This window comes from Loxodonta africana, chromosome 3 (assembly GCF_030014295.1).
Source record: "Loxodonta africana isolate mLoxAfr1 chromosome 3, mLoxAfr1.hap2, whole genome shotgun sequence".
Classification (NCBI taxonomy): domain Eukaryota; kingdom Metazoa; phylum Chordata; class Mammalia; order Proboscidea; family Elephantidae; genus Loxodonta; species Loxodonta africana.
The window spans coordinates 68,335,214-68,349,938 of record NC_087344.1 but is presented as its reverse complement, the minus strand read 5'-3'; the positions used below and the strand labels follow the sequence as shown (position 1 = coordinate 68,349,938).

Here is a 14,725-nt window from a genome sequence, read left to right as displayed (position 1 = left end):
CCGGCTGACAGATGGTGGTGGGTGGAGGGACTACCAGACTAGGCTTGGCATAGTGCCCCCACCAGGCCCTCCTGGCTGATGAGTATTCCCTGGGGAAGAAGCTTAAAACATGGAGCAGCCAGACAGGAGCCTAAGGCTACCTGTGGGGATGGCAGGGCCATAGGCAGAGGTTCCTGAAGGGATGGGGTCTGGCCCGGGACACAGTACTAGTCATCTAGAGAAGTCCCCAGAATGAAATCACAGTGGCTGATGTGTTCAGCCCCACACTTTCCAAAGGACTTTCTTCCCACTTTGGCAATGTGACATCAGAGGCTCAGAGCAGCACGGTGAACTCTCCAAGGTCACACAGCAGAGGCAGGACTTGAATGCGGACCTTCTAGTCCCCTAGTCCAGAATTTTCCCCATTGGCCTCATTCTGTCACTCGGTGACTCTGTGCTGGATCACTAGCCAGGGAGAAGAGAAAAACCAAAAAACAACTCAAAGTGAGGGCAGAAAGCAGGGGAAGGGGAAACCCTGGAAGGGAAGTCAGGTCCAGGTTTAAATTCAGCTCCAGCATGCACAAACCATGACCTCATGGGAAAAACAAGGCCAATAACTCATTTCTTTATAAGACTGTTGTAACCATTCAATCAGCAAGTATTTATTACTTATCAGGGGCTATAGCTGAGAACTTTGTCTTGTTCACCAGCATATCCCCAGCGCCTAAATCAGTGCCTGCTACATGCTATGAGCTTAATAACTATTTGATGAATACATGAATGAGATAAACTAACAATAAAATTTCAGATAATGAAGACTGAAAAACAAAGACCTGGGACAAGAAGGAGGTACCTTTAGATAGGTAGTCAAGGAAAGCCTCTAAGGAAAGGGCATTTGAACTGAGGCCTCAGCAGCCATAAGAAGGGACGGGGGCAGAGCCTTCCAGGCAGAGGGAACCAGGCCCAGAGGCAGGAGCGGCAGGTTTCCAGGGACAGAGAGAAGGCCAGTATGACTGGAGCTTGGTAAGCCAAGGAGAGGATGGCAGGAGATGTGGCCAGAGGAGGGCAGGAGCCAAGTCAGGTAGGGCCCCTAGGCCTCCGAACAGACTGGATTTTATTCAAAGAGTCCCATGAGGTCAGTCACTCAGGGTTTACGCTGGATAGTGGCATCATTAAAAAGATCCCTCTACCAACTCTGAGAAGCGTAGCTGAGACTGTAGAGGAAGCAGTTAACTATAAAGTGCTGTACTCCAAACTCGACTAAGACTACCCCTCCCTCACAGCACCCTTCTGAATCCCTAGGGATCTAAGGATTCACAGTGGCCCCCACGCTGAAAGACAAGACCCCTCTGCAGCTCCTTCCCACCTCAAAGACCACTCGACACTCAAGTACACAGCTGAGGACAAAGATTTGTGGAGCTGGGTAGTGTACGTCCACAATCACACTAACATCTAAACAACAACCCTAAGAAGTAGTCAGTTTTATCCCCATTTTACAGATGAGGAAATGGAGGCCAGAGAGGGCAAGCATTATAGGGCTGGTAAGTGGTAGGGCATCATTTACACTCCGGACAACCTGAGTCCCAAAGTCGTGCATTGTCCACCGTGCCAAGTACCAACCTGATCTCTCTTCCAGAGAAGGGTCGAGGGACCCTACCATACCTTCAAACTGGAGGTGCCTTGACCACATCCTTCCCTACGCCTCTGAGGACAGACACATCCACCCCTCTTACTAGTCCCACACAGACAGAAAAGAGCAGCAGACTGATACTTCCAGGGTGATGAACTCTTGCCAGGCACCGTGCCAGGTGTTGGTGGAGGGCAAAACGCAGTCTCTGCCCTCATGGATCCTACAAGCGCCCTTCAAGGCAGGCCTAGTCATTGATCAGGGACCTGTGAGGCTCAGAGAATTAGGTGACTTCCCAAGCTCTGGCAGGCTCCAAAGCTGGAGCCTTTAACCACACAGAACAGTCACCCTCAGCTTCCCCCTAAACCAGGGAAACCAAGGACTGAGCTCCTGCTAAGTCAGGGCAGGGAACCTCAGCTCGTCTAAAGTCCCAGGCCCACAGCTGGCATTCAGGGCCACAGCTGCAAACTCTCCATCATGATCCAAGGCTCTAGCACTTGATAACATCTGGTTGCCCTGGCAACGCCCTTCCCCCCAACTACCAACAGCCTAGCTGAAGTAGGATGCCTCCCTGAGCCACCTCACACACAGGTCTACAAACCTGAGGCTTGTTTGGGAGGGGCTCAGCAACCTCAGAGTTTAAGATGGCGGTGGGCACCTCACAGAAAAGAAACTGAAGCCAGAGTGGAAAGACTTTGCTCAACGCCACACTTAGAGCCCATGTGCCAGGGCTTTCTGCCTTGACACAGTTCAGGGGTACAGCCTGAGGCTGAAGCCATAAAGGAAAGCTCACCAGGAAGCCTGAGGAAGGAAGCTTCCTGGATCTGAGAAGACACCCTGCTCCCACCACGTCCCACAACAGCAGGACGTATCAGGAAGCACCCGAACAAGTTCCTGAGCTCTGGTCTAGTCCACCAGGGCAGGTACACAGCATGTACTGGTATAGCCCACCAGGGCAGGTACACGGCACGTACTTCCAGAATGCCCCACTACGGCCACTTCCACAGGTTTGCACTCTCACAAGCACGCCCACAAAGCACTAAGGACGCCCTAGTCCATGCCCTCCTCAACCACAAGCCCAACTGCAAAGACCCACACAGGGCCCTGCCAGGTGGCAGCGTGTGCATGGAAAGCAGGTGTGTGTATCCACCACTGTGGGGCTTTCCTGTGCCTGGGGATAGAGAATGGGGGAGGGAACCTCCATCCCTCAAGGCCACGTGCGCACGCGTACACAGTCTTGGCAACATCCTCTATGGGGTGAGGCCCCAACCTGCCCCATTCCAAAGCAAGCAAGGGGCGGGGTGGTGGAACGCCCACAGCAGTGCAGGCCTGACTCAGGGGAGAGGAATGAGGGGGGGAGGGCACAGCTGTCCAGGTGGCCTCTCTCAGTAGCTGGAACCCTCAGGGCCGACCCCGCCCCCAACCCCTGCTCCTGTCTTGACTGCCTCTGGCCAGCCAAGGAGCCAGGACTCAGAGTTCAGGGACCCCTAGTTTCAACCTCTCACCATACAGGTGGACAAGTGAAGGTATAGATGGGGCTGGGGTCTAGAGGTATGAGAATTTAGAGTGTACGTAGATTTTATGCTCACAAATAAGAAGAAATGAGCATAACAAAAGCTTTCAGGAGGCGTGCTTTCCAGTTCTGGAAACACTTTTTCTTCTGACACACTTTCTCTTCTACTGCCTGGAAGAACCCTTAATAGGTATTCCTAACAGGAAACCTGAAAGGTACATGTGAAATCCCCTTTTCACCAAACAGCACAAACAGGCTCAAGGGAAACTAACTGACTTGCCCAAGGTCGCCCAGCCAGGAAGTAGCATGTCCACATTTGAACTCGGGTCTCACTCCAAATGGCCTGGTGATCCTGAGTCTGGAGAAGTTAATAGGAAGGGGGGCCACTGCCTCGATCCCTGACCAAAGAGGTGGGAGCTCTGCACCCCACCCCAACAGAAGGAGAATCCCCTTCCTTCCTTCCTCTGTGTAGAGTTCCACCCTAGCGGGGGCAGACAAGCCAGTTCTAAGGTAAACACTGGGGGGGGGGGGCAGGGAGTGCCCATCCAGGGAGGGGAGGATCCCATCTCACCGGGAGCCCCAGGGGGAGGGCAGTGGCAAGGGGAGGAATTAGGAACCTACTCGAGGGCACCTAACAACAATAATATTAATAAACGTTCTAACGAGTTCTGGGGCAGAATTTGCTCCTGACAATGACATCATAATCCCTTTCTGCCAGGATGCAATTCTGACTCTCCAAAACCCTTTCCTTTGTTCCTTCAAGACATGATTATCCCCATCTTACTGAAGCCAGGAGAGAAGGGGGCTAGGAGTCAGGAGGTCTGGATTCCAGGCCTTGGACAAAGGAATCAGCCTCTCTGGACCTCAGTCAATGAGCCCTGGTAGCAAAGTGGTTAAGTTAAGTGCTCAGTGGCTAACCCAAAGGTCAGTGGTTCAAAACTACCAGCTGCTCCTTAACAGAAAGATGTGGCAGTCTGCTTCTGTAAAGTTTACAACCTTGAAAACCCTATAGAGCAGTTCTACACTGTTCTACAGGGTCACTACAAATCAGAATTGACTCAACAGCAATGGGTTTACTGGCCCCAGTCTCCTCACTGTAAGGTGGGCCAAATACCCACCTCACAGACTACCTACCAGTACCAACTTATGGTGATTCATAGGGTTTACAATGTCTGATTTTGGGGAAGCAGATTGCCAGGCCTTTCTTCTGAGGCACTCTGGGTGACCTCCAACTTTTCAGCTAGCAGCCAAGTGCATTAACCATTTGCACCACCCAGGAAGTGCCCACAGAGTGCCCAGGACAGTTAAACGAAGCCATGCAACCAAGAGTAAACACAAAGGTATGGTCCACCTGTTATAATCACAGGGAGCCTCCATCCTCAGGGGGTGGGGGTGGGGGATAGATAAAGGGTCCCCTCAGATCCTTCTGCCTTTCCACTTACAAAATAATGATAATAAACTGGCATTTACTGAGCACGAATTGAGACACATGCTGTGTCACTAAATCCCCCTCACCATACAGAGGCACTCCCTGAGGGTCAGTGACTTGACCAAGGTCACACAGCTGGTAATGGCACAGTCAGGGTGTGAGTCCAGTTCTAACCAGCTGCAAAACCTTGTTCTTCCCAAGCCACCAGCACCCTCCTCTCCTGCCCACTTCCAGAGCTCTCTTCCAATCTCAAGTGGAGTTAAGGACCATTAAGATAAGGTCTGATAAGGGACACTTAACATAAGCTCCCTATCTCTCAGTGACCCCCCCCCCCACACACCACCACCACCACTGCCACCACCAATCTGACAGTCCTAAACTCTCTTTTAGGGAGCGAAGGGAATCCCTAGCCCAGAGCAGATATCCTCAAGTGGGTGAAGTAGAGGGAGTACTATCCTGGAAATCAATCCTAGGTTTAAGCTCTAGCTGCACTGCCCTTTTCTGGGCCTCAGTTTCTGCATCTGTGAGGTGGGAGGGTTGGAGAGATGGTTTCTAGGGAGCCCTCACCATATATGACTCTGCCTCTGGAAGGAAGGCGGTGGTTCCCCACTCTGGGTCAGTGCCTGGGACCCCAGTGTTCAGCTTATCTCAGATCCCTCAGACCAGAGAAGGCTGGGCCAGCCCATTATCTGGAAGCCCAGGACTCCCACAAGCAAGTCTGGACATGCATCTGGTCACAAATCTCCACCTAGGAGAGGGGTAAAGACATAGAGAAGCTGGAGGTGAGGGGACTTCCCTCAGCTGTGGGACCTACCAAAGACCCTAAGCCTTCCAGGTCCAGAGACAGGGGAAGAGATAACTAATTCCATCAACAATTTACACCCTTCCCCTCCCTGAGCCCCATCTGCAAAATGGGAACAACAAACCTAGCCTCAAAGAGGTCTGTAAAGCTGGCGAGCGTGTTTTGTGGGAATAGGAGGAGGGGGATGGATGAGGGGTGCTCCTGGGCTCCCAATGCATACTCCACCATTCCCTCAACCTGCCCCAGATCAAGCACCCAGCTGGTCTAGGGAGAAGAGTGTTGGGTTGGATTCCCAAGAACCAAGGCCAAATAATTCAGGCAAGTTACAGTGTCCTCCCAGCAATAATGTAGCCTCTCTTCATCTACCCTCACCCTTTCCTACCCTCCCAGGGCATTTGTTCCAACTAACCAACCCTTCTTTGAATCCCAGTTTCCCCCTCCTGCTTCCCACCTGCTCCCTCTCTGAGTCCTAAGGGACATCAAAACTTGGTCCCAATCCTTGACCCTCCCCACACTGTTTACACCACTTATGCTCCCTAACATAGTCTAAATCCCCCAAAGACTCAGGCTTTCTTTGCCCGGAGGGCCCGCCAGCCCCTCTGTCATTGATGAAACCCCTCACCCCTAAACTGGTAAAGGGCACAAACTTTGGAATCTGACAGACTTCGGTTTGAAGTTCAGGGCTGCCTGCCACCTCTTTGCAGTGTGGCAAATGATTTCACTTCTCTGAGTTCCGGCTTCCTCATCTGTAAAATGGGGAATAATATCTTCTAGTTTGTTGGGCTGTTGAAGGACAAATGAATTAATTGATATAAAGGGGTGAGCAAAGGGCCCCGCTAATAAATGAAGTGCCTTATTATCATCATTATTAGGTCTGCTACCATCTCCCAGCCAAAAAGCACAGACCTCTTTCACCCTTATCCCCAACATCATATCAATCCCAAACCCACTAAAAAAAACCACTACCGTCCATTCCGACTCATAGTGACCCTACAGGACACAGTAGAACTGCCCCATACAGTTTCCAAGGAGGGCCTGGCGGATTTGAACTGCCGACCTCTTGGTTACCAGCCATAGCACTTAACCACTACGCCACCAGGGCTTCCAGATCAATGCCAGGTTCCAGGTCCTATCGATTCTGCCATCTCCTCCACTGACTCTCTTCAGCTGTCACTCCTCTCCACTCCCATAACCTCCACCCTGGCCCCAGCCTTCACCTCATTACCTCTCCCCTGGATTACAGCAACAGCCTCTGGACTGCTTTCTGAGCCTCCACTCTCACCACTCCACCCCCTGTCCTGTCTGCACCTGGCCCCACCCTGGAGCCATCTTCCTAACACACCACTTTCGCAGGCTCCTCCCTTGCTCGAACACCTTCACTGGTTCCCTGTGCCCTGCAGACTCCAGCCCTCCCTGCCTGACTTCCATTCTCTCCCTCATCCCCGTAAATGAGTAATCGAATGAGTAATATTCAAGCCCCAATGGCCACACAAGGCCTGTGACAGCAGAGACTGAGCCTGGAGAGGGCTTAGAACTCTCCGCAGAAATTATAACCAAAGGGAGTGAAGTTTGCATTCACTATGGAACCTCTTTTCCTCCTAGGCACAAGAAAGGAATCTCCACTACTTTTCTTTCCAACCTCGAAGTCTTTGCTCAAGACCACACTTCACAGCTAAAACACATTCCCAGCCATGTTCTCATTTAATCAACCAACAATTCAGCACTAATACCAATCCTGCAGTTACTTCAAAAACCAAAGACCACCTCTTCAGCTTTCTAAAGCCGGCCCCAACCAAGAAGCCTTTTAACACATTGCCTAGAAGATCCCCAGTCCCCACGCTTACTTCTCTGTTGCCTTGACATTGCTCTCTGGTTCTTTAAGAACACCTTGAAGCCTGGTTGGCCCCTGAGTTGCAGCAGGGGCTAGAGGTGCACAAAGGTTGCTAGCAGCCCCAGGCCCCAGTTCAAGAGGATCCTTCCCATCTCCTTAAGGGCCAGTGGACAGGAGACTATAAGCACAGCTCTCTTATCCTCTCCCTCCCCAACCACAAATGGTCACAAGTTGGGGCCCACAGTTGGTTCTCAGGAAACCATGAGATCAAAGGGGCCATCAGAGAGCAGATGAAAAGCCCCAGTACCACATCTGAGAATGGATTCTGGAAGGAGAGACAGGAGAGCACAACACGGATTTCAGCGTCTGGGGCAGGGAGAATAACTAAAGGTCCTAAAGTCACTCATCAATGCTCACCTTACCAGGAATCCTCAGAGACCCTTCCAGAACTGAATTTACCCCCTTTTCCTGTTGTTTTATCATTATTATTCCTCAAACCATCACAGGCAAATGGGCTTGGACAAGCCCCCCTTCTCTGGACCTTGATCTTTTCATCCACGAAATAGCTAGCCGGAACTGTAAGGGTCCAAGATGTCACCCAAGCTTAAAAAAAAGCCTGGTCCTCCTCATTTCACAGATAAGCCCCCTGTAGGCACCAGGGAGATCCAGAGAAGGGAACTGGATCTGCTCAAGGTCACCAGTGTCCATGCCAGAGCTACAATGAGGGCCCTGGCCCCTAATTCCCAGACCAGGCTCTTTCCATCATCCCCTGTGTGCAGTGATGACATCATCAGACTGGGTTCTGAATCTCTAGGAATGTGAGCCATCCTGGGAAGACAAGGGTGGATTCTCCCACCACAGCAGCCCCCCACCCCCACCCCATCTCCTCTGGGCTTCCCTCATTACCCAAGACCAGAAGGCGCCCCTAGGGTACCCTGAGTGGGGTGGATAATGGATAGTGGAAACGCGGATCCATCACCCTTCCCCTCCCCCATCTCTGGATTCACCAGGGGAGGCAACTGGTACCCTCCATGGCCCCTCCTCCTCCAGCACCCCTCCAGAACTCCGGGGAATACCCTAACCTGCCGCACCCGCTGGGGGAAACCAGGAGTCCCATCTCCCGGCCCCAGGGTGGAAAGCCTTCCCCATTCCTTCCCACTTCGAGGCTGGAATGTGACCCGCGGAGGGATCCCGCAGCACGCTGGGAAAGGTTGCGTTCCAGCTCTGTGGCTGCACTGAAAGGGGGGAAATGCGGCGGCGACCACGGGGACTGGGGGGAGGAGCCGCGGCAGCGCAGGTGGGGGTGGAGAGGGAGCCCAGAAAACCAGTCCGACTCCCGATCACGCCAGATGGAGGCGGCCCCAAGCCTCCAGCCTCTAGTTTCCTGGTTCTCCCTCTACCTTTGTCTCCCCACCCTCCTGCAAACTTTCTGCCCGTTGGGGGCTAAAGCCTGGGGAACAAGAGTGTGGTGTGTATGTGTGGGTATACTAAGTGCCTGAGTGTGTGAGTCTGGGTGGTTGTGCAGTTGTGAACCTGTGTATACATTTGTGTGTCTAAGACTGTGACATCGTACCTACATGACTGATGTGTGCGCAAGATTGTATGGATGGCGTGAGGTGTAGTTTGTGTGGCTGTGTAGACCGTATGCATAGGTATACATATCTGTGTTTCAGGATCTGTGCGTCCTGCAGTGATGGTGCCAGTGTATGACTGTGTATGTGATTTTGTGTCTGCTTGTCCATGCATATGAGTGGGTGTTGCGTGCGTGACTGTGTAATTGGGAACATGTACGTGTGCCCGCCCGTGGGTATCAGTGTGTATGTGTGTGCATGTGAGGGGTGGGATCTATGCGGAGATTCCAGCCCCCCACACTTACACCCACCAAGCCCCAGGAGGGGGCAGCAGCGGTGGCGGAGGCTGCAGCACCGGGACCCTCCTCCCTCCCTCCCCTGCCCCGCCCCCACTCCTACCTGCGGGCCGCTTCGCCGACCGCCCGAACCGCCAGAAGCTGCGGACTCGGGGGCCGCTGGGGGCCTTCCGCTTGTGATGTGAGTTGCCCATGGCGGGCGCGGGAGCCGGCGCGGGAACCCGAGCGGAGCCCAGCCAGCCCGGCCGGCCGGCCCGCAGCCCCGGGAGGGAGGCAGCGAGACTCGCTAGCCGCCACCGCGGACGCCCCCAGCCCCAGCTCAGCCCCGCCCCCGGGCCCAGTGGCCAATGGCCGAGGTGGGGTGGGGACGGAGGAGGGGCGGGGCCTGGCGCGCGTCCTGTCGTCTCCGCCCCCTTCTCCCGGACCGGGGAGACCTGCTGAGCTGCCCCGCCCGGAGCGCTCGGGTAAAGGCCGGACTGGTTCTGGTGGGGCAGGCGGGGTCATCGGCGTTCCCGGCCTGGGGGCCACCTCTCGGAGGACGGCAGTGGAGCCAGGAGAACTAGGGGGCCGGGCTTCAGCCAGGCGGGGGTCCAGGGCCCTGCTGCTGCTAGGACCCACTAGCCACCACCCCGTGAGTGTCACGTGTCTATTTGTGTTGCCTGGGTCTCTGTGCCTGTGTGTACGAATGGATCGATTTTACTGTATTTCTGTAGTAATGGTGTTAAAAATAATAACAGCACCCTTTTATTTAGCATTTACTATGTTCGAGGCACTGTGCTAGCCACTTTCATGCATTACTTCATTTCATCCGCACAACAATCCTGCACAACAATCCTGTAAGGTAGGTACTTTAATCATCTCCGTTTTACAGATGGGGAAATTAAGGCTCCATGAAGTCAACTGACTTGCCCAAAGTCACACAGCATTAAGCAGGACTCAAACCCTGATTGACTCCAATACCCACTGCTCATGCTACCACCCTTCTAGTTTATCCTTGTCACTGCAGTGACCGTAATTGTGCATTTGTGTGTAATTGTGGATTTGTGTATGTATCTGTGACTCTGAACGTGTACTGGATTCCTCTCTATAATCTATGTAGGACTGTGTGCCCGTATTCATATAATTGAGTCTGTTTTCATAGGTCTGGACAAGTGCTTTGGTGTATCTGCCTACATAATTGTTTGTGACTGCCTCTCAAGGTGACTGAATATCCTTGATTTTTATGTATTTGAGTGTGTAATAGTCGGCCTGTGTGCATAATACATGTGTAAACAAGTTTGTCTATAAGATTGTGTACTTGCATGTGCTTTTGTGTATCTGCACAACTGCAAATTGTGTTTCTTAGGTGGCTATACTGGTACCTATATTTGGTTTGTATGTTCATGTGTGTGTAATGGAGCATGCAGGTAAATGTATGTGGAAGCACTCATGTCTGTGCACGTCTGTGGAGCTGTGTGCCCCTTACTCATCTCCTCTTATAACAAGTTTTTGTTTTCCAAAGGCCAGGCCAAGCCTCATGTCTTCTGAAAGCCTTCCAGGCTAGCCCAGACCCCCACCTGTGTGTTCCCCACAGATGCCCTTGTGCCTGGGGACAGCCTGGGCAGTGACTCTCCTTTACCATGGCTCTGCCTTGCCTCTCCAACTAGGGGCAGCGTGGTGTAGCGGAGAGAGTGTTGGGTTGGGAGTCCAGAGCCCTCAGTTCTAGTCCCTGTATCACCCATCCTTTCTGCCACCTGGGCAAGTCCCTCCACTACACCACGCTGCCTCTTATGTCCAACGGCTCAGGTCAAAGCTGATCCCAACCCTCCCTGAGGCCCAGCTCTTGCTGAGAACCTGAGATTGACACTCCCTGAGAGGCTGGTATTTTATTCATCTACCCAGAAAATAATACTCATTGAGCATCCACTGTATACCAAGTTATGTGCACCAGCTTTCCCACTTTGCACAGATGAGAGACCTCAGAGAGCCACTAACACAATTCCCTTCATTTACAGACATCCCTCATAAAGGGGACCAGGGCAGGGGGAGCGGAGGGAACACCAAAGGTAAAGTCCAAGTTCCTTGGCATGAACATGCAAAGAACCTCAAAAGATACCTGAAGCACAGCAGGTGCCTTGGCCTTCACAGAAGGCCTGGCACAAGTTGCCCCCTCCCACCACTTCAGCCTCATCTCCAACCACCCCTCCATTCTCAGAGCTCCAGCCACACAAAACTCTGTGATACTCCTGAGTGCCACCTCCAGGCCTTGACACAGGCTGTTTCCTCTGCCTGGAATGCTCTTTCTTTGACTAGAAGATTCTTTTCCATTCCTTAAGGCCCTGCTCAAAGGTCTACTCCCACATGAAGTCTTCCTTGCACCCCCTTCTCCCCCGGCTGAGTTCTCTGAGCTCCCATAGCCTTAGTACTGCCCTTTGATATAGCATTGATCTCACTGTCCCATCACTGTCCAGCCACATGACCATTTCTCTAGTTACCCCCAAAATGGGCTAAGAACCCCAGCTCAGGGCTCCCCCCAGCACCCTGTGGGACATCATCCCAACACTTGTCTTGAGACGCTTAAACAGTGTGTTCTGGTATCTGCCTTTCCAACCAGAAAACAAGTTTCTGAAGGGCAGTGACTGTCTCACTTCGCTTAGTACCCCAGCTCAGTAACCAGTCTGACCCACAGTAGCTGCACCATCATGTTGAATGGAAACTGGTGGTGGTGATGATGATGGCACTTGCATACTGGTGGTGTAGTGAAGAGGCACAGGCAGGAAGATCCAGGGCACTCTCCCAGTCCAACATTTTTTCTCTACAAAGGCTCTGCTTGCTCCAGGATCTTGGAAGAGGAATATTGCCCACAACCAAGAGCATGGGAGAGCCTAGGGTAGGACTGGCGGGAAGAAGTGGGTGGTATATAGAAGGCATATGGATCAGAATTCCTGGAACCGCAGGACTGGGCTTGCGTGTCTCGTGACCCTCTTGGGGAACAGTGGTGCAGACTCACCTGGCTTGAGGTAGCGAGGGTTTCCTAAGCAGACAGAAGGACATGGAGCAGACCCCACCAGGAGCCTCCTGGGAATCACACACTTTGCCACAAGATTCAGGGTTTACACACCCTTTGCAGGCTAAGCAGTCTCTCTCCTGCACTCCATGCCCAGCACAGAGCTGGGCAACCTGGAAGTAGAGCTGGGTGTCCAGTTATGAGCTAGCCCCTGACGGCAGTGGACCACAGAAGCATGGAGTACAGTGAGGTATTATGATGGAGGAGGTAGACAGATATCACCCCTCCTGCCCAGGAAAGCTGCTTCCTTCCCAAGTCTGCCAAGGCGCTGGAGGTGGCCTGGGGGTCTGAAGGTGGAGGTGTGTGTACCTGCTTACCCCACCCCACCATGTCCACTATGGCCCAGACAATATACAATGCCTCCTCTCATTTGTTTTCTTCAGCATTTGACAGGCCAAGAGCAGCTGAGACAGCTTTGAGGGTTTGGGGAAAGGGGGATTTCCAAGGGACAGGTGGGTGAGGGGAGGTTCTCCCTCTGCTCTCTGCTGACAATAGTCTAGATTCTTGTGGCCACAGGGTTCAGCCAACCCTTGTGGCCCCCTGCTGCTGGAACAGGGTGAAGGTTGTTGGTGGGGCGTGTGGCACAGTGACTGAGGGCCCCCCCACCAGGCCTGAGGAAATTCCACAGAGAATGCTGGGATGTGTGCCACAGGGGGAGATTTGGGACCTCCATGAGGAGGGTGAGGGAGAGACACTGGAATGAGCCCCTGAAGGTGTCAGGTGGGGGATGGGGGCTCTCTTGGCCTCCTTCCTGCTCATCTCTTCTCACCCCCAGCAGAGGCACTGCTCTGGGCTGGGATTTTCCATCTGAATAACTGAATAATGGAGTGGGGAAGCTAATGACCTGGCAGGTGTGGGCTGTGGTTCCGCCTCTGAAGCTGGCTGGCTGTGTGCCCTTGAGCAAGTTACTTCCTCCTCTGGGCCTCAGCTGCCCATCTGTATGTGAGATAAGGGCTCCCTGTGACATCTCAGGCCATTGGCACAGAGCATCCAGGATTCAGAGATGCTCATGCTCTGGGGGCCCAGCTCAGGTCACCCACCTATCTCCCAAAGTCACTTAGTGCCAGGCCCTGTGCTTAGGAAGGGCAGAGAAGAGACAGTCCACTGAGCTTCTGGTCTTAGGGTGTGTAGAACAGTGAGGTATGTGATCCCTATCCCCCACAGAACCCCAGATGGCCAGCTGGTCCCCAAATCCCAACAGGTGCCTTTCCTGATTCCAGTGCTATAAGCTCCCTCAACTCGAGCTTCCCCTCATCCTTCAATTTTAGCTCAAAGGTCACCTCCTCCAGGAAGCACTCCCTGATATGCAGGGATCACTGTGCTACCCCTTTGTCACACTTCCCAACCCTTAATTACTTGTTCAATATCTGGTTCCTCCCACTAAAATTGTGAGGTTCGTGAGGTGTAGGACCTTGTCTCTCTTGTTTATTCCCAAGACAGTGCCTAGCATATTAAAAAAACTAGTTGCTGTTGAGTTGATTCCAAATTATGGTGACTTCATGTGTGTAAGAGAACTGTGCTTCACAGGGTTTTCAGTGGCTGATTTTTCTGAAGTAGATTGCCAGGCCTCTCTTCTGAGTTGTGTCTGGGTAGACTTGAACCACCAACCTTTCAGTTAGCAGCTGAGTACATTAACCATTTGCACCACCTGGGACTCTGCCTGGTGCATGTTGTTATTGTGTGCCATCAAGTCAATTCCGACTCAGAGCGACCCTACAGAACTGCCCCATAGGGTTTCCTAGGCTATAATCTTTATGGAACAGATCACCAGGTCTTTTCTCCAGTAAAGCCGCTGATGGGTTTGAACTGCCGACCTTTCGGTTAGAAGTCGAGCGCTTAACCATTGTGCCACCAAGGCTTCCTCAACCTGGTACATACCAAAAAAATTAAAAAAAAACCAAATCTGTTGCCATCAAGTCGATTCCGACTCATAGCCACCCTATAAGACAGAGTAGACCTGCCCCAATAAGGTTTCCAAGGAGGGCTGGTGGATTCGAACTGCCGACCTTTTGGTTAGCAGCCGTAGCTCTTAACCACTGTGTCATCTGGTACATAGTAGATGCTTAATAAGTATTTGTGAAATAAATGAGTAAAGCTCCCTTTCTCACCTGAACCTAAGGCAGACAATGCTTATCACTTTCCAGGGGGCTGGAAAAGGTGGACAGCAATGCACAGAGCAGACACCCTGCCATACTCTCATTGAGGAATCCGGAATCCCAGACTCCTCTGTGGAAGTCACTCTCCCCCGGAATGTATCCCATAGTAGAAGAGACCCTGCCCTCATCACACTGATCCAGGCCCCAGGCTGAGGACACTGAGATGCCCCTACACAAGAAGAAGGTGGCCAGGGAAACATATACTCTGACTCTAATACTCTTAAGCACCCTGCTCTACAGTCTGGAGGCAATTAATTTCCCCTAGGAGTATCAGAGAGGACAACACTGGAGCAGGGCCTTGATGGTTGAATAGGAGTTCACTATATGGAAAAGTTATGGGAAACACATCCTATGCAGGAAGGATAGTATATTCGATGGCACAGAATGTGAAAATAGATGACACGTTTATTGAAAGGTAAACAGTCCCAGTAGTCACCTCTTAGCAGGGAGACACCATCTTGACCTGAGAAGCAAA

The 14,725-nt window shown here is 52.4% G+C and overlaps 1 protein-coding gene across 2 annotated transcripts in view; it reads right to left on the bottom strand.

Moving 5' to 3' along the window:
• Positions 1–14,725, bottom strand: part of NHSL3 (NHS like 3) — a 30,425-nt gene that overhangs the window by 10,554 nt on the left and 5,146 nt on the right. The window lies entirely within an intron of this gene.